The sequence below is a fragment of the Schistocerca americana genome, chromosome 10 (genome assembly GCF_021461395.2).
Source record: "Schistocerca americana isolate TAMUIC-IGC-003095 chromosome 10, iqSchAmer2.1, whole genome shotgun sequence".
In the NCBI taxonomy this organism is placed as follows: domain Eukaryota; kingdom Metazoa; phylum Arthropoda; class Insecta; order Orthoptera; family Acrididae; genus Schistocerca; species Schistocerca americana.
This window is the reverse complement of record NC_060128.1, coordinates 188,225,646-188,247,080: the sequence shown is the minus strand read 5'-3', so window position 1 is coordinate 188,247,080 and position 21,435 is coordinate 188,225,646. Positions and strand designations below refer to the sequence as shown.

Here is a 21,435-nt window from a genome sequence, read left to right as displayed (position 1 = left end):
GGAATTTTTAAAAGACTGAGTTTTCAAGGTACGTGTCTGTTGTGCCTTGTCAGACACCTTTATCGAGGAAAATGGTGTGCCTCAGGGTTCTGTCCTGAACGTCATTCTCTTTACTATTGCCATTAGCTCTATAATGGCCTGTCTCCCGCCGGGCACCTCCGGCTCCCTGTTCATCAACGAAATTGCTATCTAATGCAGTTCTCCATGGACCTGTCTGATTGAGTGACATCTTCAGCAATGTCTCGATTGTCTTCACGCATGGAGCATCGACAGTGACTTTCACTTTTCCACTGACAAAACTGTTTGTATGAATTTCTAGCTGCACAATTGGTTTCTTCCACCATCTTTACATCTTGGGTCTTTTGCTCTTCCGTTCATTGAAACTACAAAATTCCAGGGGTTTGTGCTTGATAGGCAGCCCACTGTATGTGGCCCTTCAATGTTCTCAATGGTACTTCCTGAGGAGCAGATCAAACCGTGCTCCTCTATTAGTACCAGTCCCTTGTCTGTTCAAAACTAGACTATGGGTGTTTCATTTATGTAGCTGCACATCCATCCCTCTTGTGCCATCTTAATACCATCCACCATTGTGACATGTGTTTGACCACTAGCGCCTTTTAGACTAGCCTGGTTGAGGGTCTAAATGCAGAAGCTGCCGAACTACTGCTGTCCTACTGCCGTGACTTTCTCCTCCACAGGTATGCATGCTGTTTGTCTGCCATGTGTGGCAACCCATCCTGTGACTCCTTTGATTGCCAGTATGGGGCACATCCCTCTTCTCTGTTACCTCCTGGAGTTAACTTTTGGCTCTTGCCCTGGCAGTTTAACTCATTTCTGATGGAGGAAGCCAGGCTGTTAGAGGGAGGAGCTTAAAATCTCCACAAAATGGTCATCCAAGAAGTTGGAGATAGCAATAGAATCCATGGTGACATTGTCTGCTACAGTTGGGCCAGAAATAGGGGAATGGGTTTGGTCCCAGAGAGCTGTCGGAGGTTGGCCCACAGAACAGAAGAGGGAGTGGAACTGTTAAAAGGACTAGTGAATGAAATCCAGCTAGCTCTTTTGCTATCCTGAAGAATGCAACTCTGTGCAGACAACTGTTTATAATGAATGCAGTTGGCCATTGTAGGATGACGGTTAAAAATACGGGGTGCACGTCTCACATGGGCGATGGTTGCTCGAGTACGTGTCAGAGAGAATGGATGACTCGAGACGATGGGCAAGCTGGGCAGTGCAGAAGATGACGATTGATTTGTGGGGCGCTCAACTGCGTGGTTATCAGCACCCGTACAAATTGCCCAACCTATGCTCAGTCCAGTCTTGCCACTTTCATGAATGATGATGAATCGATGAGGACAACACAAACATCCAGTCATCTCGAGGCAGGTGAAAATCCCGGACCCCGCCGGGAATCAAATCCGGATTCCCGTGCTCGGGAAGCGAGAACGCAACTGCGAGACCATGAGCTGCAGACCAGTGCAGAATGATAGGTCCAAATGGGAATAGGTTTGCATGAAGTTTGAAAGGAATGTGGGTGCTCCTATGTTAAGACAGAAGAGGTTACCATATTTACTCAAATCTAAGCCGCACTTTTTTTCCGATTTTTGTAATCCAAAAAACCGCCTGCGGCTTAGAATCGAGTGCAAAGTAAGCGAAAGTTCTGAAAAATGTTGGCAGGTGCCGCCGCAAGTAACTTCTGCCGTCGAATATATGTACCGCTACACAGGCATGCTTTGCAGGCACAAAGATAAATACTGGCGCCAAAACCTCTGCGCCAGTAAAAAAAAAAAAAGGGTGGAAGATGAGCTTTTTTCTCCGCCCCGAGTTTCGACCACTGCATTTTCATACATTATCCAACAAAGTAAATACAAATTCCATATTGTTCATCTTCGAATGTAGCAGCATTTCAATGCACTACGAAAATCCGACTGGCAAGACTGTTTGGGATGTTTGTCAATATGGCCAACTCTACGTTCTGAATTTTTTCCTACCTGTGAGAAGAGATGGTTGGTAATAGGAACTTTTATGAATTGTGAATCACACGCAGTATTCTCTTCACTATAAGAATAATACGAATATAAACATTTTGCCATGTATTCTTTCGTGTTTGCTGCTATCTCATTTAAATCCTGTCTGCCTAATAAACTATGAAACTAGAGTGAGACAACAGCAAACGCAGAAGAATATATATATCATGTCATGTTTATATTCGTATTATTCTTATGCCTAATAGTGATACAGTCAGAATTGAAGCACGGCCAATTGACTAGATTTTTAAATCTAAGATGACTAATTTCTGTGCAGAACATAATGCACTAAAGAGGCGTCTGCAAAGATTTTCAAACGGAGAAAAATTTTTGCTAAACTCTCGTTCAGTACACCTTCTATCATACGCAGCCTATTATTTGTTGATCACTATCAAAGAAAGCAGCAGTGTAAGTAACAACAAATAGCAGTCTCTTGCCATTGTTTCGCTAATGAGACGATTCCTCTCTCTCTCTCTCTCTCTCTCTCTCTCTCTCTCTCTCTCTCTCTCTCGCACACAAAAGCAAGCCATGCCGTGAGCGGCAACAGGCCGTAAAGACTCATTATCAGAATGCGACAAACAATGCATGACACAGTACAGTAATGCATTTTCAGCTTAGAGTGACATAAACACCTATAACAAAGAGAGCAGCACTTACCAGATCAAAGAAAAATAAGCAATCAATTCAAACCAGACGAAGCATGTGAAAAAGGAAGGGTACCTGTATAAATACGGACGGAGCACTTGACGCATAGCAATGGCTACCTGGTAAAGCTTAACTGCTAAGCTTACGACTCGAACCAAACTACTGTAGCTGTATCATCATTTATTCGACCTAAATTGTCTCTCATATTACAATGGACCAACTTTGTTTCGATTTGGAGGTGTGGCCTAAAACTTTTCCATCCCCTTGAATTTCGAATCTCAAATTTCAGATGTGGCTTAGATTCCAGAAATTTTTTTCCTTGATTTCTATTCTCATTTTTCAGGTGCGGCTTAGCTTCAAGTGCGGCTTAGCTTCAAGTGCGGCTTAGATTCGAGTAAATACGGTAAATTGATTGAGGTCAGCCAAGAGGTCACCTCTCGGACAGGTTCTGGGAGAACCCCAAAGCGGATGGTGCGCATTAAAGTCACCGAGCAGTAGCTGAAAGGGATGAGGTAGCTGCCAATAAGCTGAATGAAGTCTCCCCTGGTGACATCCAATGTTGGAGGGATGTGAACAGTGAGGAAGAAAAGGGCAAACTTCAACAGCTTGATGCCGGGTAGTCAGGGAGATGGGTTGACTATAAATGTCAGCCCATATAAGCAGCGTGACTTCCCCATGAGAGGGAAGATCAAAATGGACCAGGAAGAAATGCAAGAGCTCCAAGCGGCCATGAGGACGCAATTTTGTTTCCTGAAGGCAGAGAACAAATGGACGCTGCAATTCTAAGAGCAGCCGTAAACCCTCTTTGTTGAATCAAAGACCACAAACGTTCCACTGGAGGAGAGCCATAACAAGGAAAAAATGAAGGGGTGTCACCTCACCCATCACTGAGAGCCAGCCTTCGAAGACTCACTGCTGCAGGGCACAGAGGCGGGAGGATCCTGCTCCATGAGGTCTACAGAAGCGTCGGCATTCTCCTTCTGTCAGCCTGCAGAGTCCAGGGCAGACAAACAGTTGGTGGTGTGCACCGGTGACACGGAGATCGGCCGAATGAGGGTATCACATGGTAACACTGTTGAAGAGCATTTTTGAGTCAGCGAAGGATAAGACCATTTGCCTTTGTTTGACTTCTTTGAACCTTTCCATTTGGCAGAGGAAGATTCAGATGTTGGTTGGCTGGAGGGACGTAGCAAGTCTTCACGGGAGTATTCCTTCTATCCTTTCAGGCCTGCCAGTTGTGTAGCTGGTGACTTTGCTCTGCAAGGTAAAAGTTTGGCAGCTGGAGGAGGATACGGGATGCTACCATGATGCTGGGCGATTTCACAACCACATTGTCCTTGGTGGAGTGAGATGTTGGAAGAACAGTGCTGTAGGTGCCAGACAGTAGAACACAGAGTTTCCGACTAGCCAAAAACTTGCAAGCGACAAAGTAAGGCACTTTTTCCTTCACCCGGATCTGCTTGGACAGTCCACTCATCGAAATATATGGGATAATTGCGGGAGGAGGTGACATGGTCGCCATTGCACTTGATGCAATGGGGAGAAGGAGATGGACAGTCACCCTCATGGCCATCCCTACTACATGTTACACATTTGGCTGGGTGTCGACAGGCTCTCGAATGTCGTTGTAACGATGACACTGGTAGTAGCACATCAGGTTCAGAATATATGGTCTGACTGTGAAATTTGATGGAAGAACCACTCTATCAAAAGTGAGAAAGACAGTGTTTGTGGACACTAAAGAGGCATCAACTTTTTTCGTCACCTGATGGATTGCAGTGACACACAGATCAGAGAGGTACATTTGGATTTCTGCCTGCATCAGACCATTGAGCAGCCTAGTGCAAATAGCACCATGTGAAGAATTCAGCGTTCGATGGGCTTCAATGCAAACAGGATAGCCATGAAGGAGTGAAGCTGCAAGCAGTTGTTGTGCTTGACAATTTGATGCAGTTTCCAAACGCAAAGTGCCATTGCATGCACAAGAGCAGGATTTCACAGAGCCAGGAATTGCATATCATGTTTCTGAATAGTAAACGGATTTACCGTAGCGAATGACTGAGCATCTTTAGTACATGAAACCATAAGGAACCGTGGTGCAACTGGGAGGGTATTTGAATCATTAGCCTCATTTTGTTTATGTTTTGTAGCTGCTGACTGTGAAGATGATTGGCTCATTGCCAGAAAACCCCCCATGATTTCCCATGTCTGATGGCATGCTCCTTCCAACAGGGGGCCCCCTTCAGAAGGGGTGCACCTGCTTTAGGTGACTGTTCACACCTCAGGTCACACTTCCTGAACACCTGATAGAGGGACCAATAGGCAATTTGGGAAGGTTGGAGCTCAGGCAATCATCCCTCCCTGGCCCTGGCCTGTACCAGAGGGTTCGTGCGAACCCCACTTGTTGACCTGGGGCTGGGAATTATGCATTGTCCAGTCACTTGTTACATATCAGATGCATGGGCCGACCTTCAGGAGTGCATAAAGAGGAAGAATAAAAAGAGAACCTCACACACCAAAGTGGAGGAAAGATAGGAGAAGGTGAACGAAGGAAGAAAAAAGCAACAAAAACAGTGGAGAGTAATCTGATATTGACTACCAAAAATGCAGAATACACCTACAAAAACAGCCCAGACATGTTCCCCAAGGGAGGGGAAAAAGAACAGGTTGAGGATAGACATGCAGCATGGAAGGGAAAAGATGAGGCAAAGAATGGGGCCTGGTGGTAGCCAAGTACAAACCCGCAAAAGAGTGGTGAGCCCCCTCCAGTGGTAGTTCAAGTGTACACGCCAATATCAGCTAATGGCAACAAAGAAAGGAAAATGAACTATGAAATAGAAGACATTATCCACAGAGAAGCAGAGGAAGAGCAAACATCATAGTCATGGTTGCCTGGAATAGTGTGGTTGGGCAAGGTAGTGACCTAAACATCATGGGGCAATTGGATTAGGAACAAGAAATTACAGGAGGAGTGATGGTGGTGGAATTCTGTTGGCGGAACAATTTGGTGGTGATGAACACTTGATTCAAGAAAAGGAAGAGTAAATTGTACATATGGAAGAGCCCCAGTGATATTAACAAATATCAGACAGACTACATACTTGTCAAATGGAGGTTTTGGGGCAGCATAGAAGATACCAAGACATGCTGCCTGATGATGTCAGTTAAGGTCTTGGCCATTGGGTTGCAGGTATCAGTACAGTGCTGTAGAGGATAGGACAGTGTGGGAGGAGAAAGCAAGGATGGGACCTGGAAAAGCTACGAAAGAAAAATTAGGCAGTAAGAGAATCCTTGGAGCAACAATTTAGTGAAGTGTGAGGTGAAAATGCAAGCATAGAAGTGCAATGGTGAAATGTTACTCTGGTTTTGTTGAATATTTTAAGAGAGTGAAGTTGGGAGGGAAACAAAGAGACTGAGGAAACAAAGATACCGAGGAAATAAAGATAGTGAGGAAACACAGGATCACCACTGAGATGCTGCAAAAGATGGAGGCAAGGAGTAAGTGTAAAAATGTTAATGAAGACAAATACAAAAAAGTTAAAAATGCACTCATGAAAGAAACAAAATGAAGGAAAAGTACATAGAAGAAATTCGCAGCGAATTAAAGCAACTACAAAGCAGAGGAAGGTACAAAATCACATACTAGAAAATGAAGGAACTGAGAGGGAGAGAGAACAAAGGAGTAAGAACCTTTGGAATAGAAGATTGTAGAGGATATATAGTTACTGAACAAATACACATTGTGAAAATATGGGAAGAATATGTAAAAAACCTTTATGATAGGGAACACTGTCCACAAGATGTCAAAATAGGGACAGAGGAAGCTACTGATGAAGATAAAAAGGGCCCAGCATACTGACAATGTAGACAGAGAAGGCAATTAAGGACTAAAGCTACAGGAAATGACAACACACTAGTGGTTTTGTTCAAAGAAATCTGAAACAGAGGTTTGAAACTAATGACTCAACTCATCAACAAAATTTATAAAACTGGACGTCACAAAGGTTAATCTTGAGAAGAAACTGGACGTCACAATGGTTACTCTCAAGAAGAAACCAAAGCCACGAAATTTAGTGACTGCAAAACAATTGGTCTGATCTCACACATGGTGAAGATCATTCCAAGAATGTTCAACAGGCAAATGGTACACGAAACTGAGGAAGTAATAGGAGAGGACCAGTTTAGATTTAGGAAATGAAAAGAAACCAGGGACATAATTGGCATGGTGAGGATTTTATCAGAGAAGGTTTTGGCTATTAATTAAAAAGTTTGTGCTTCTTGTATAGACTGGCAGTAGGCCTTTGACAGAGTCAAATGGACAAAATTGATGAAGGAGATAGGAATGCACTGGCGAGATCAGAAACTAAGTCTCAACTAGTACGTGAGGCAAAGAATAAAGCTGCAACTGACCTATGGAGAAACTAACAGTGTGGAAAAGAGGAAGAGGAGTAAGACAAGGATGCTGTCAATCACAGAGTCTCTTCAGCCTGCAAGGAGAATGGCTGGTGAGAGGAAAGCTTTGAAAAGATGTGGAAACTTCAGGATAGGACAACTCATCAACACCATCAAGTAAACAGACGATCTGGCAGTGCTCGCCAAAAATCAGAAACCAATTAGTGGATACTGGAACAAAATATGGAATGGAAATCAACACTGAGCAATCAAATGTGATGGGGATTACAAACTGGGAAAAACCTTTGAGGATAACTGACGAAAATTGAGAACGTGATACAGCTGGAGTACTTGAGAAGCTCACTGACAAAGGATGCACACTGCACAAATGAAATTTTAACAAGAATCACCATGGACAAAGCTGCATTCAAAAAGAAGAGCACTCTTCTGACCAGCAATTGGGGCTGGAATTAAGGAAGAAACTGATCAAGTGCTACTTCTGGAGCATTGCACTGTCTGGACCATGAGGGAAATTGAGAAAAAAATACCTGGAAAGTTTTGAAATGCAGTGCTGGAGAATAATAAGGAAGATCAAGAGTGCAGTTCGGTGACAAACGGCTATATACTGAAAAGATCAGTAGAGAAGAAAACTATTCTGTATAATTCAGAGGAAGGTCAACAGGATCAGACACATACTCACACACGAGGAGCTCATACACAACGTCATCAGAGGGAAATCAAACAGAATACAAGATGAGGAAGAAGAATAATTCAATATCTGAATGACACGAAAGATGAAAGGAGATGCAGTAAATTGAAGGAACAAGCTCAAGACAAGGAACATTGGTGTCAGAAATTCTCCATACAATGACATCACCATGCCACTAGGCAGAATACTACATAACAACAATAATAATCGCACCAATATAGATTAAACTGTGGTTTAGTACAATCAAAGACAACTATTTCTAGACATTCAAGAGAATACTGCAGTGCGTAAGAAAAGTGTGTTGCAGATTTTAGAGGGGTACGAGCCGCCAACCCGTCCTTCATCCTTTTCTTCCCTTGTAGATGCCTGTCGGTCCCAAATTGACAAGCAGTCCTCCAGTACTGATCAAATAAATGTTTTCTAAGCTAAAATCAAACAATGGAAAATCCAGGATGGAATGTAAGAATATTATGAAAATAAAAATTGCTACTCACCATATAGCGGAGATGCTAAGTCGCAGATAGGCACAACAAAAAGACTGTCGCAACATAAGCTTTTGGCCAACAAGGCCTTTGTGTCGAAAATAGAAGATGCACGCATGCGCGCGCACACACACGCACACCCACATCCACACCCACACACGCGAATACACACAAACACAACTCACACACATGACTGCAGCCTCTGTCAGGAGGCTGCAGTCGTGTGTGTGTGTGTGTGTGTGTGTGTGTGTGTGTGTGTGTGTGTGTGTGTGTCTGTATGTGTGTGTGTGTGTGTGTGCATGCGTGCGTGCTGCATTTGCAGACTCGCATGCATGCCAGTGTTTGTGTTTGTGTGTGTGTGTGTGTGTTGTATTTTCGACAAAGGTCTTGTTGGCCAAAAGCTTGTAACAGTCTTTTTGTTGCGCCTATCTGCGAGTCAGCATCTCTGCTGTTTTCCAAGCTACCCCCGTTGTGTTTTCTCAGGATTCTTTCAACGAATCTGTGACATTGGCCTTTCCTATTACTAGTTTTATGTAGTCATTTAACTGTAAATTACTACATATGCTTATTCCCAGATATTGCTTCTTAAACCCCTCATAATAAATTCCAAGTTGAACTGTGCTTTGGAGTCTTCGTTACACTGTAGGTCCTCTTATAAGTGCCTGGTTATGTACTTCAAAAGTCAGAGGAAGACAGCAGCACAATACCTCAAGTAGATATTGTTCCTGGTAAAGAACTGTGGTGTTAAAACCAATGTTTAAGATGAGGCCAGCATATCTTTATTTAACGTTATTTCAGGCAGGAAACAAAAGGCTGTTGCTTGGATGAGTACATCATTATTTCTTATTGACAGTAAATGCTTTGCTTATTGCAGTTGTGTAAGCCAGAAAAGAAAGTAAGTCCATAGTCACATAATCTAGTACTGGGGCTCTCACCTACCTCACTCACACACCAGAAACGGCACACTCCCTAGGTAATGAATTCACGTCACAAACAACAGAAAAACAAATTGGATACCATGGCTGGAGCCAGAGTCATCATATGTCAGATCTCTTAAATGTTAAAAGAAGAACTAAATGTAAACAAGTGAAATCGGGGTGGACGAACAGCTGATCCAATGGAGCTATACGAATAGTTTCACGTGGTATGTTGCACAGAACTGTTACAGTATTGTGCTGGTATTTATTTGGGGCAGTGAGTAGTGACCATGCATACGCCACTCACTTAGAGCTAGGTTGTTGATAAAATATCAATACATCAATACTTTTTCCAGAAAATATACATATCTATTGGAGATATTTTTTTCACCGATATATCAATATCAAAACAGCAATATCAGGTGCCTATATTTTTATTTCGTATTATATTTTTTCGCAATTTTCAGTAAATATTTGAAGTTGTTTCTTTAAAATTGTAGTAGAACATAATTTTATTTTCACAGTGTCAACAAGTCTTACAACTTCTTGAGCTTTCATCACGTCCAATCTTTCTCAGTTTGGTGATGACTCCATGGCACAGTTCAGTTTTTAACACCACTAGTGTGCTATTTCTTCACACTGGCATTCTTCAAAAACAGTTACTGAAAATATACAACAAAAATCTAAATGACAAGATTGGTTTTTGCCATGAGTGGAGATGTGTGAGGAGAAATGCTGACATAATTGGTGCTCGGCACTACCAACAGGAACTGCAATGTTTAACTTCACCATGCAATTTTGACACTACAATTGCTAGGTCGCTGGCGTTTGCTCAAATGAAAAAGCAGGAAAGTCAACATGAAGTGTTCTGGACAAATCCAATGTGCAACAAAACTGAATGAGGGACCCATTGGTCACCTTATATTGAGCCACTTACATGCAGTTACCATTGCTACCAAAGTGGTTATTGCCTAGTGTGAACATGCATCATTTTCCTTTAAATCCCTGCTCTAAGGAGTATAAGCTAGCTGCTAGCTTGTTGATGTACAGAACATCTAATAATAAATCAATACTTAATAATGTACGGAAAGTACTGGTTGAGAATTAAGAATTTTGAGTCATCTCCTTTAATCCTAAATAAATCAAAACTTAAATATACAGCTCTAAAACTGACAGTTCATTTACAGTGTGCTGCCTATATTTTTAGAGGCCAGTATATCGACACCTTTTTTTGAAATATCGAAGGCCTATAATGATATCTTTAAAAATATCAACAGTCCTACTTAGAACACGTCAGGTGGGCAGTCTGGTAATGGAGAGGAAGCATAGCGGTGGGATAGGGTGAGGGTCAAAATTCTACAATGTCACCTAGGCTTGATTACAGCAAGCAGATTCTGATGGATGTAGACTGCACTAAGGAGTACACCAAGCAAAATGATGAAAAAGCTGAATTAAAAGATGCTTGACAATTATCTTATAAAAGCCAGCTTACATATACCTCTCCCCCAGGGGAGTGCAAAGACAAGACTAGAATAATTATACCACTAATTACAGACTAATAAGAGCACTACATACATTAATGGAATAGAAAGGAACATTGACCTGTAGTACATGGTAAGTACTCTACGCCATGCACTTCACTGGTTTACAGAATATGTACACATATGTGTAGTAATAAAGAGGGTTGCACAGGATAGACTAGTGTAGAGACCTGCATGAAAGAAGTGTATGGCTTCAAGACCAAACCAACATGAAATTTTCTCATTGAATGTCCTTCAAATGGAGATCACTTATTTGCTTATTGCCTTTATTGCTTGTATTTCCTTCCTCGTGTACTTATGAGACAATCTTGTGATTTATGCTGACTTTGTTCTAAAATATTTGTGTATTGCTATACAGAGCTGTGGCTATGGTTGCCAACAGCACCATGCGGTGTACTGACTGTTGGTTGCATACTGCACCCAGCAGACTGTGATCAAAATGCCAGCAGTATCAAAAGGGGACTGGGATGAGGTGTCTCTACCCATATCAGACACATGCACTGATGCTGACTGCAGCTCCAGGTCTCACTGGCCCAGTGAATAACTACAATGATCAGCTATGTTACCATTCGATGTTGAGCACAATTCGAGGCAGAAAGAGGAGAACTCAGTGACTTTCAATGTGGACTACTCATTGGATGTCACCTGAGCCACAAATCCATGAGGTGCATTTCAACTGTTCTAAAGCAACTTCTTCCTGTCGGTTAAATTTTGCGTCTGTAGCACGTTATCTTCGTGGTGTAGCAATTTTAATGGCCAGGAGGGCACTAATGTCAAACCATTGCTGTGCCTAACAATGTATTTCAATTTAAATGAAGAAAACACATTGCATGCTCTTGTAAGCTAAAAGCACAATTAATATGCTGCATTGTTAGTTGCAACAGGCAGAAGATGTGTTTTGTTGGTGCTGTACATTTTAGTGATTTTGGTCCAGACAAACTCACACTGCACTGTTCTTCTTCGGCACACGAGTGCAGAAGTGTGCACAGAATCAGCAAAGTGAAAAATCCATGCAATACGGACTTTTTTTTATATATAAAGCCGACTTTGGAATTTTCCTTTGTGTGAGACCATGTGCACCAGAATCGTGTGCCGATTTGAAGTTCTAGATTCACTTATTTTACTGTTCGTGTTGCTTCTATGTAATCTTTCACTGATTGTGTCGATAACCATTTGCATTGTGATATACTGTGAAATGTCAAACATTTGCAAAAACCACTAATACATTGTACTGTTATCGTCAACTACAGGCTTAAACTTAACTGTGTCACCCAATCACCCAAGATCCAGAGCACCATCAGGGCCGAGACAGTGTTCACTTCCTCGTCATCATACAATGGGTAACAGGTGTTGAACATCTGGGAGAGCTTGATTTTATGATTGTAGAAACACATCTACAGAAATTAAAAAGACTGATTCCATTCCAGCTTCGACACTTAATAATGCAGCCCTCCAGTCCAACAATATCAGTTTTTAAATGCAAAAGAAATTCGTGCTGCTGAAATTCACTGGAAGCTTATTGAAGTTTATGGTGCAGGTGTAATGGATGGTGTAAATGTGCATAAATGGTGTAGCTCTTTAACGAAGGAAGCACAAATGTTCATGATGAAGAACAATCTGGACAGCCTACTGTAATGAATGAAGATTTGACATAAAAAGTTGATTAGGCAAATCGGCAAAACAGGCACTTAACTACTGACGAGCTGCATCAAAAATTTTCACAAGTTTCAAGAGCAGTAGTTTATGACATTGTTCATGACAGACCACTACAAGAAAATGTGTGTGAGATGGGTCCCAAAATGTTGACAGACTAACACGAAGCAAAGCTAACGACATATTCTTTGTCCGTTTTGAGTACTATCACAAGAATGGTGAAAAGTTCATGAGTCACATTCTGACCAGTGATGAAATGTGGATTGTGCATTACACTGCAGAAAATAAATGTCAATCCAGTGAGTGACATTATTCAAACAACCTTAAGAAACCACAAAAATTCAAACAAAAACCTTCAACACGGAAAATCAGAGCCACGGATTTTGGAATCAGAAAGGCATTCTTCTGTTAGACCTTTGCCAAGATGAATGATAATAAATGCTGAGAGACACTGTGAAACATTATTAAGGCTAAAGGCGTGCTATTCGAAATCGCTGGCTGGGACAGCTCTCTAGAGGCGGCGTTCTGCTTCACAACAATGTTCTGCCTCATGACGCAGCAAGAACAAAGACATCTACATATATACTCCACTAGCCACCAAGCAGTATGTGGTGGAGGGCACAATTCACGCCAAAGTCATATTTCCCCCCTCTGTTCCACTCGCGGATCGCACGAGACCCCCTCTGTTCCACTTGTGGATCGCACGAGAGAAAAACGACTGTCTGAATGCCTCAGTACGAGCTCTTATTTCCCTTGTCTTTGAATGATGATCATTACGCGATTTGAAAGTTGGTGGTAATAATATATGCTCTACATCCTCGGTGAAGATTGGGTTTCGGAATTTAGTGAGCAGCCCCTTCTGTTTAGCGCGTCGTCTATCTGCAAGTGTGTCCCACTTCAAACTTTCTATGAGATTTGTAACGCTCTCACAATGGCTAAATGTACCAGTCACAAATCTTGCTGCTCTTCTTTGGACCTTCTCAATTTCTTGAATCAGACCCAACTGGTGAGGGTGCCATACAGACAAACAATACTCTATGACTGGACGAACTAACGTATTGTAAGCTATTTTCATTTGTTGAAGGACTGCATCGCTTCAGGATTCTACCAATAAACCGCAATCTAGAGTTCGCCTTACCTGTTACTTGTGTAATCTGATCATTCCATTTGAGATCATTTTGAATAGTCACACCCAGATACTTGACTGATGTTACTGCTTCCAAAGACTGATCATTTATTTTGTACTCATACATTCATGGGAATTTTTGCCTTTTTATATGCAGTAGGTTACAATTAGTAATATTGAGAGGTAACTGCCAGTCATTACACCACGCATTTATTTTCTGCAAATCCTCATTGATTTGTTCACAACTTTCGTGTGATACTATTTTCCTGTAGACTACAGCATCAACAGCAAACAGTCTAAGGCCGCTGTCAATACCATCAACCAGATCGTTTATGTAAAACGTAAAAAGCAGAGGACCTATTACGATGCCCTCAGGCACACCTGAAGTTTCTCTTGTTTCTGTTGAAGTTACCCTGTTCAGGACGACATACTGCTGCCTGTCTGTTAGAAAACTTCCTATCCAACCACATATGTCACTGAATAGACCATAAGCATGCACTTTTTGTAGCAAGCGACAATGCGGAACTGAGTCGAACGCCTTTCAAAAATCGAGAAATATGGCATCAACCTGGGAACCGGTATATAGAGCATGTTGTATATAATGCACAAAGAGGGCCAGCTGTGTCTCGCATGACCGCTGTTTTCTAAAACCGTGCTGGTTTCTGCAGATGAGCTTCTCAGAGTCTAGAAAGGTCATTATGCCTGAACACAAAATATGTTCCGCGATTCTACAACAAATCTATGCCAGTGAAATTGGCCGGTAATTATGTGCATCCGATTTTCTACCCTTTTCATAGATTGCTATTGACCTGGGCCTTCTTCCAGTCCTGTGCAACTTTCTGCCATTTCAATGATCTCTGATAGATGATGGATAAGAATGGTGCTATATTTGTAGCATAGTCAACATAAAATCTTACGGGGATACCGTCTGGGCCACATACCTTTCTGGCGTCTTAAGGATCTCAACTGTTTTACAATCACAATCCCAGATACACTAAACACTATGTCAGCCATCCTTTCGTTTGTTCAGTAATTGAAAGGGGGAATGGTGCTGCACTCCTCTATCGTAAACGAGTTTTTGAAAGCTAAGTTTAGAATTTTGGCCTTCTATTTATCATCATTAGTTACATTACCCATACTGTCAGCAAGAGAAGGTATTGAATTATTTGTAGCATTCATAGATTTTAAATACGACTAAATTTTTTTGGAGCTGACTATGAAGATATTCATTAATGACACTTTTATTTGCTTTCCCAAACAAGAAAACTCTATGCTGTTTTTTCCACTGACATAGAAGCCACAACGACTTTATGGTCACTAATACCTTCTTCTAGATTGTTGTTGTTGTGGTTTTCAGTCCAGAGACTGGTTTGATGCAGCTCTCCGTGCTACTCTATCCTGTGCAAGCTTATTCATCTCCCAGTACCTACTGCAACCTACACCATTCTGAATCTGCTTAGTGTATTCATCTCTTGGTCTCCCTAAGATTTTTACCCTCCACGCTGTCCTCCAATACTAAATTGGTGATCCCTTGATGCCTCAGAATATGCCCTAGCAGCTTATCCCTTCTTCTAGTGACGTTGTGCCACAAATTTCTCTTCTCTCCAATTCTTGCAGTGTCCCCTAGGTCTTTGCACTGATTTAGAAGGCTTGATTGTAATCCAGTCATCTGGACCAAACCTAATATTACAACAGTCGACTGCAGCTCCCAAAACTGCCAACTCTTCCAGCACTGCTGCCAAATCAGCATCTAGTTCCACTATAAACTGCTGTTTACCAAATACTGTGTAACAAAACTGACAATCACTGCATTTCCAGAGGTGACACTCTTACATTAATACTGGACATAAAATGGCATTATAATCTATGAAAAACAAAAATAAAGCAATTTACATACACAGACATTTGCATACTTACGGGTATAGTATGACAAGGATGGAAAGGTAGTTGGCTGTGACCATATAGTAGGAATCATCCTAAATTTCCTGAATTTATTTTGAGAAACCATGGAAAACTCAAGTCAGGATGGCTGTATGAAGACTGGAGCCTCCATCCTCCTGCAACAGTTTGCACATTTGTTCATAATAACACTGATGGTATTTAGTTAGTGTGCGGCGGAAAGTGTAAACTGCAAGTGTGTTAGCTCTACAAATATAAACGTAAATTGAACGAAAAATGTACGACATACATAAAAATCAGTGAATACTGCAGTCGTAAATGCATTGTGCATGATATTATAACTCAAGTGTCCGGAAATTCGGTCTAGAAGTAGTAAACTACTGGTACGTATATGAAATCAAATAAAATGGCTCACGAGTGTGATGTGCGCAATGTTCTACCACGTGGAAATACAACCGTTGAAAGTGAAAATATTCCATGTCACAAATGTGTAACAGATATTGAACATTTAAAAGAGAGTATCATAAGCATGCAAGCAGCAATTAAGACCTTAAAGAATGATTTAACGAAACTACAAAATGAAAATACCGAACTGTTAGGTTATCTGAAATCAAGTGCACCAATCAAAACAAAACCAACAAAAACTGTAAATAGTGAGAAAGAAAAGCAGCATGAATGGACCAGAAGCAAAAATACTACAGCGTAGGACTCAAGTGTTTGTGTTATGAAGTGCCCTGACAAAACCAACAACGTTAATACAAATGAAAACTGTAAAAAAAGCAATCGACCAGTGCCCCACAAAATGATACACAGTGATAACAAGAGACAGAACATATTAATTCTTTCTGACAGTCACCGTTGTCACTGTGCAAAAATTAGGAACAGTTCTCAAAATCAAAAACACTACATCTCTTCTGTAATAAAACCAAACGCACAGTTAAAGGACGCGGTTTGTAACATAGACGGTAAGACGAAAGAATATACGAAAAACAACAGTGTCATCATTTTAGGTGAGACAAACGACATCCTAAAGAAATTTCAGGATTTCAAATGTGCCTTAATAGATTCTCTTCATAAGACAATCCACACAAAAGTTATCTTGTGCACAATTCCGTACAGATACGATGTACCAAAACTGAACAACAGAATCTATGCTGCAAACGAATTCTCAATGAGGACAGCAAAAAATTATGAGCATGTAATGGTAGTGGACGTCAATACATTCCTCAGTAGAAGCTATTATACAAAGCTTGGACTTCACTTGTGAATGGAAGGCAAAGAGAAATTATGTAGACATTTACAACTAGCAGTAAGTGCCAATCTGCAAATACCGGCTGCAACATACATAGAATTTGAAGACCTTTCAGCAAATATGACAGTGAAAATACAAGAAAAATCAGCAGCAGAAATGGACTTATCCAACTCGATAGTTATGAAAGATAAATGAGCAGGCGCAAAAAAAACTGTACTACACCTTCATCAGTCAAAGAAGACACAGCGAAACAAAACTACCATCGATTAAACCAAGCTGTGATACCGGCAAAAGCATCTAACCAAAAAAAGCAGCAGAACCAAGTTCCACACCCGAAGATATTCAAGATACAACAAGAAGAACTGGGCACTGGAAACCAGAAGCAGTACCTACAGGAGACCCACTAAAGACATCAGCAGATCCAGTCTCAAAAGAATCACTAAGGACATTTAATTTTACATGTATCAGTGAACACAAACAATCAACTACTACCACCCCAGCAACAGGAGGAAGTTCAGCAATTCCAGTGAGAAGAAATGTAAGGCGACCATGCCATCTACAAGATTTTTTATTCCCAAAAAGCCTCAAGACCAAATTAGGATAACTAGTGCACCTATCAACACCACCTAAAGTAGCAGTCCTTGCAGCAAAAACAGAAACCACCTCAACATCGACCACACAAGTAAAATGGCCAGAGAGATGGAGAACTGCCCCTTTTCACCATCAGGACATTTTCTTATGACCAATGGAAAAAACCAACTCGCGATTCTAGATGAGAATGAAGATTTCTCACACAATTTAAATTCAGGAATAAAGGTAAGTGGTCAACCAAGTACAATCAGAACAAACCTAAAATCTCACCAGGTCACTCTTCTTCATCAGAATATACAGTCACTTAGGAATAAAGTAAGAGAGCTTGAAATCTTGCTATCAAGTGAACTCAGATACGTTAATATACTGTGTTTAACTCAACACTGGCTGAAAGAAAATGAGTTAAAGACAGTGAAAATAACGGATTATGTGTTACCAGCACAAACTTGTAGAAATAAGTTTACACATGGAGGGAACTGCATATACATGAAGAAAGATATTGAATTCAATAACTTAGACAATGTTGAGTCCTTAAGCACTAAGAAAGGTTTTGAAATATCAGGCATAGAAATTCCAGCATTCAAGTTAATTGTAATATGTTTATATAGATCTCCAGATACCCACCTAAAAAAATTTAATACTCAGCTTGATACTTTACTAAATAAACTAGTAACAAATCGAAAAACAGTTCTTATATGTGAAGACCTAAATGTAGACTTTAATAAGCGGAGCAATTCAAAATCTGAGCTGATGAACATATTGACAGCCAAAAATGTGGAGATTACAATCCACTCCCCTACATGTGAAACGAATCATTCTAGCACTACCAAAGACCAATAATAATAAGCTCCAAAACAAAATATAAATCAGTTGTAATAAAAGCTGGACTGGCAGACCATCATGCACAGGCTATAAGCTTTTGTGTAAACACCAATCCATCCTATAATTATATGAGGAAGACTACTCACATGGGCAGAACTTTCAGTTATATTGCAGTACAAACATTCCAGAATTATCTCCAACAAGAATCATGGGAGATAGTGTATAGCACAGAAAATATTTCTGATAAGTTTCAGACATTCATGAATATTTTTAAATATTATTTTGATCTTGCTTTTCCATTGAAAGCCAAAACAACGCAAGCCACTACAACTAACAAGTGGATTACTAGTGGTATAAGGAAATCTTGAGCTAGAAAACGGTACCTTCACAATATTGCAAGAAGCTACTACACAACTCAGGAGTTTGATAGTTACTTTAAAAAATATAAATCTATCTTAAATAAAATAATAAAGGAGGCAAAGAAACAAGACAATGACAAATACATAGAAGATGCTTCAAACAGAACCAAAGCAATCTGGCAAGTTGTAAAAAAAGAAACCAAATCTTACAAAAGTAGAGTTAATAATATAGTATTAAAGGCTGGCTTGGAAAACATTAATAAGCCACAGGAAGTAGCTAATATGTTTAATAACTATTTTATAAATGTAACAGAGAAACTACTACAACAGACTCCTAATAGAAAACAGCATACAGAAACAGGGAAAAAAGTATCAAGCAGATCAGTGTTTCTGTACCCAACAAATGTAGAAGAAATAAGGTTACAATAAAAAGTCTCAAAATGAAACACTCTGCAGGTGTAGATGATATACCTGATTTCATTATAAAGAAGTGTGGGGACTTGATTACTGAGCCCTTAACCCACCTACACGGCCTATTTTTTGCTACAGGAACTTTTCCTTCATGTTTGAAAATAGCAAAAGTAAAGCCATTACACAGGAAAGGAAACAAAGATGATGTTTCCAACTACAGACCACTGGCACTTCTTTCTGTTTTCTCAAAAATATTAGAAAGACATTTCAATAAGAGGCTAACAGACTTCTTAGAGGTAAATGGCATTCTGTCAGAATTTCAACATGGATTTAGAGCAAGCCGCTCAACTGAATCTGCAGTTCACTCCTTTCTATTAGAGGCACTGATAGCATTAGACAACAAAAAACTTACCATGGGCATATTTTTAGATTTGTCAAAGGCATTTGACACCATAAATCATGACAAATTGCTAAACAAGCTAGAAAATCTTGGCATTAGGGGAACAGCTAACAACTGGCTCAGCTCTTATCTTAAAAAACAGGGAACAATATGTGGAAATAGATCAAGAAAGGGACAATGTCATTAGGAAATATAACTCCAAGCTACTGACTGTTAAATATGGAGTGCCACAAGGATCAGTAACGGGCCCTGTTCTGTTCTTACTCTATGTAAATGACCTAAACATAAGCAGTGACAGCAGTAAAACATTTCAATTTGCTAGTGATACGAGTGTTCTAATTACACGTAACTCAGAAGAAACTCATTTAAAAAAACATAAAAGAAACCACTGACAGGCTAACACGTTACTTTGATGACAATGACTTAATAATAAACACTGAAAAACTGTAGCTATGGATATACACACAGCACAAACAAAAAATCTGATATCACCCAGTCTAGAGCTATACGGACAGACAATTGCCAAAACAGCCTCTACCAAATTTCTTGGACTTCACCTACAAGACAACTTGAAATGGAAAGCACATATTGAGCAGATGAACAAAAAATTAGGTACATCTTGTTTTGTGCTGTGTACATTAAAAATTATACCAGCTACAACACCCTTCAGTGTTAATATTATGCAGTTGTGCACTCTCACCTCCGGTATGGGTTTGTGTTCTGGGGAAATTCTGGAGATGCCATTTAAAAAAAAAAAAAAAAAAATTGGAAGTGGCAGATAATCGCAAATCTTGTAGACCATTGTTTCAAAAAAGGATGAACCTGCCACTTCCTTGCATATATACGCTTGAAAATATAATGTATTTAAAGCAAAAGACAAAAATTGGATGTACATGTTCAAAGCGCCAACACAAAGTTATTTCGAAACAGCCTTATCCATCCTTATATCAAACTATACAATGCCTTACGAGATACCATTAAAACATACAAAACATTGGTCACTTCATATCTAAACTGAAGTCGTACTTGGTTGATCATCCTTTTACACAGTATAAGAATACCCACAAAACTAAATTTTGGTGTGTTTACCCAATGTAGTCTCATTCAGATGAACATTTGTATTTTATCTCTCTGTATATGGCGTAAGTACATTTATTTAAGTATTCATCATTAATTGATATAATAATGTGTGTTATTATGTACAAAGGTATATTATATGTAAAATTGTTAATATTAACAAAAAAATCCAAATATTTCTTGCAAATTGTGCAGCTGCAGATGAAAACGGATCAATAAATCAAAATATGATCATGAAAGAGAACACGTTAGCGCGATTTCCGTGCAAGACTGTTTGAAAATAAGAATTATTTTGCGGCAAATCAGTTATATATAATTTAAGAGTAGTTTTTAAGCTTAAATATTATGCACACCACAATGAAACTTATTTTACGAGAAAATATGAAAGATGTTAATTTAGATTTTAAGATCGCTTATTGTCACAGAAACGGTGGATAGGTTAGTTCACACCAACTGCACAATCGAGATAAAACGAAGTAATTTGATGATATTCAAGTAGTAGTTTTGTGAAAACTGGCGTTATACGAAACTAGTACGTGCAATTACACAAAATTATTAGTATTTTCGTAAAACTAAATGCTCAAACTTATCTATAGCTCTGGGATATAACGTCGATGCGGAGTATTTTCTCACTAACAAATATCATCTACTAAGTACTGATCAACTTAATACATTCCAATAGCTGAGAACGCACTGAACCTCTGTAAATACGAAACTTAAAATAGTTGCGTCTAAGCTACAGTTATAGCTAACCAGGAAATCAATTCAATAATTAGAATCTTGGGCTACATTACAAACCTATATTTCGCCGCAAGTTCCATTCAAAACGAGTAATCAAAAATACTGCCGAATATGATGAGCTCAAATTCAAAGCAACTACGAATAACCTCAATAGAATGTCGAATAATTTCAATTCCAGCGCTCCGAATATTAACTTCGTTCCTCGTCTCTCATTGGCTACCTAAACTATCTTCCCATTGGCTACGGGAGCTGACGTATGGCCAACATAGACGCTTGGAAAAAAGGAGCGGTTGAAACGATCCCGATATGAACTGAAAGACTGGCATATTGGATTTTAATTCTGCCATCAACTTTTCTGCTGTTAAAGAACCTACATATGCACCAATTTGCC

General features: G+C 39.9%; 1 long non-coding RNA gene across 2 annotated transcripts in view; it reads right to left on the bottom strand.

The window, feature by feature from the left end:
* Positions 1 to 21,222, bottom strand: part of LOC124552432 — a 28,572-nt gene extending 7,350 nt beyond the window's left edge. Inside the window, exons 1-3 of one of the 2 annotated variants that reach the window (XR_006967918.1) lie at positions 21,102 to 21,222; positions 15,410 to 15,549; positions 9,591 to 9,834 (exon numbers count right to left, since the gene is read on the bottom strand). This is a non-coding gene — a long non-coding RNA (uncharacterized LOC124552432). Of the gene's footprint in view, positions 1 to 9,590; positions 9,835 to 15,409; positions 15,550 to 21,101 lie in introns of those variants that run through there. The other variant, XR_006967919.1, reaches the window with a different exon arrangement.
* Positions 21,223 to 21,435: the final 213 nt, after the last annotated feature.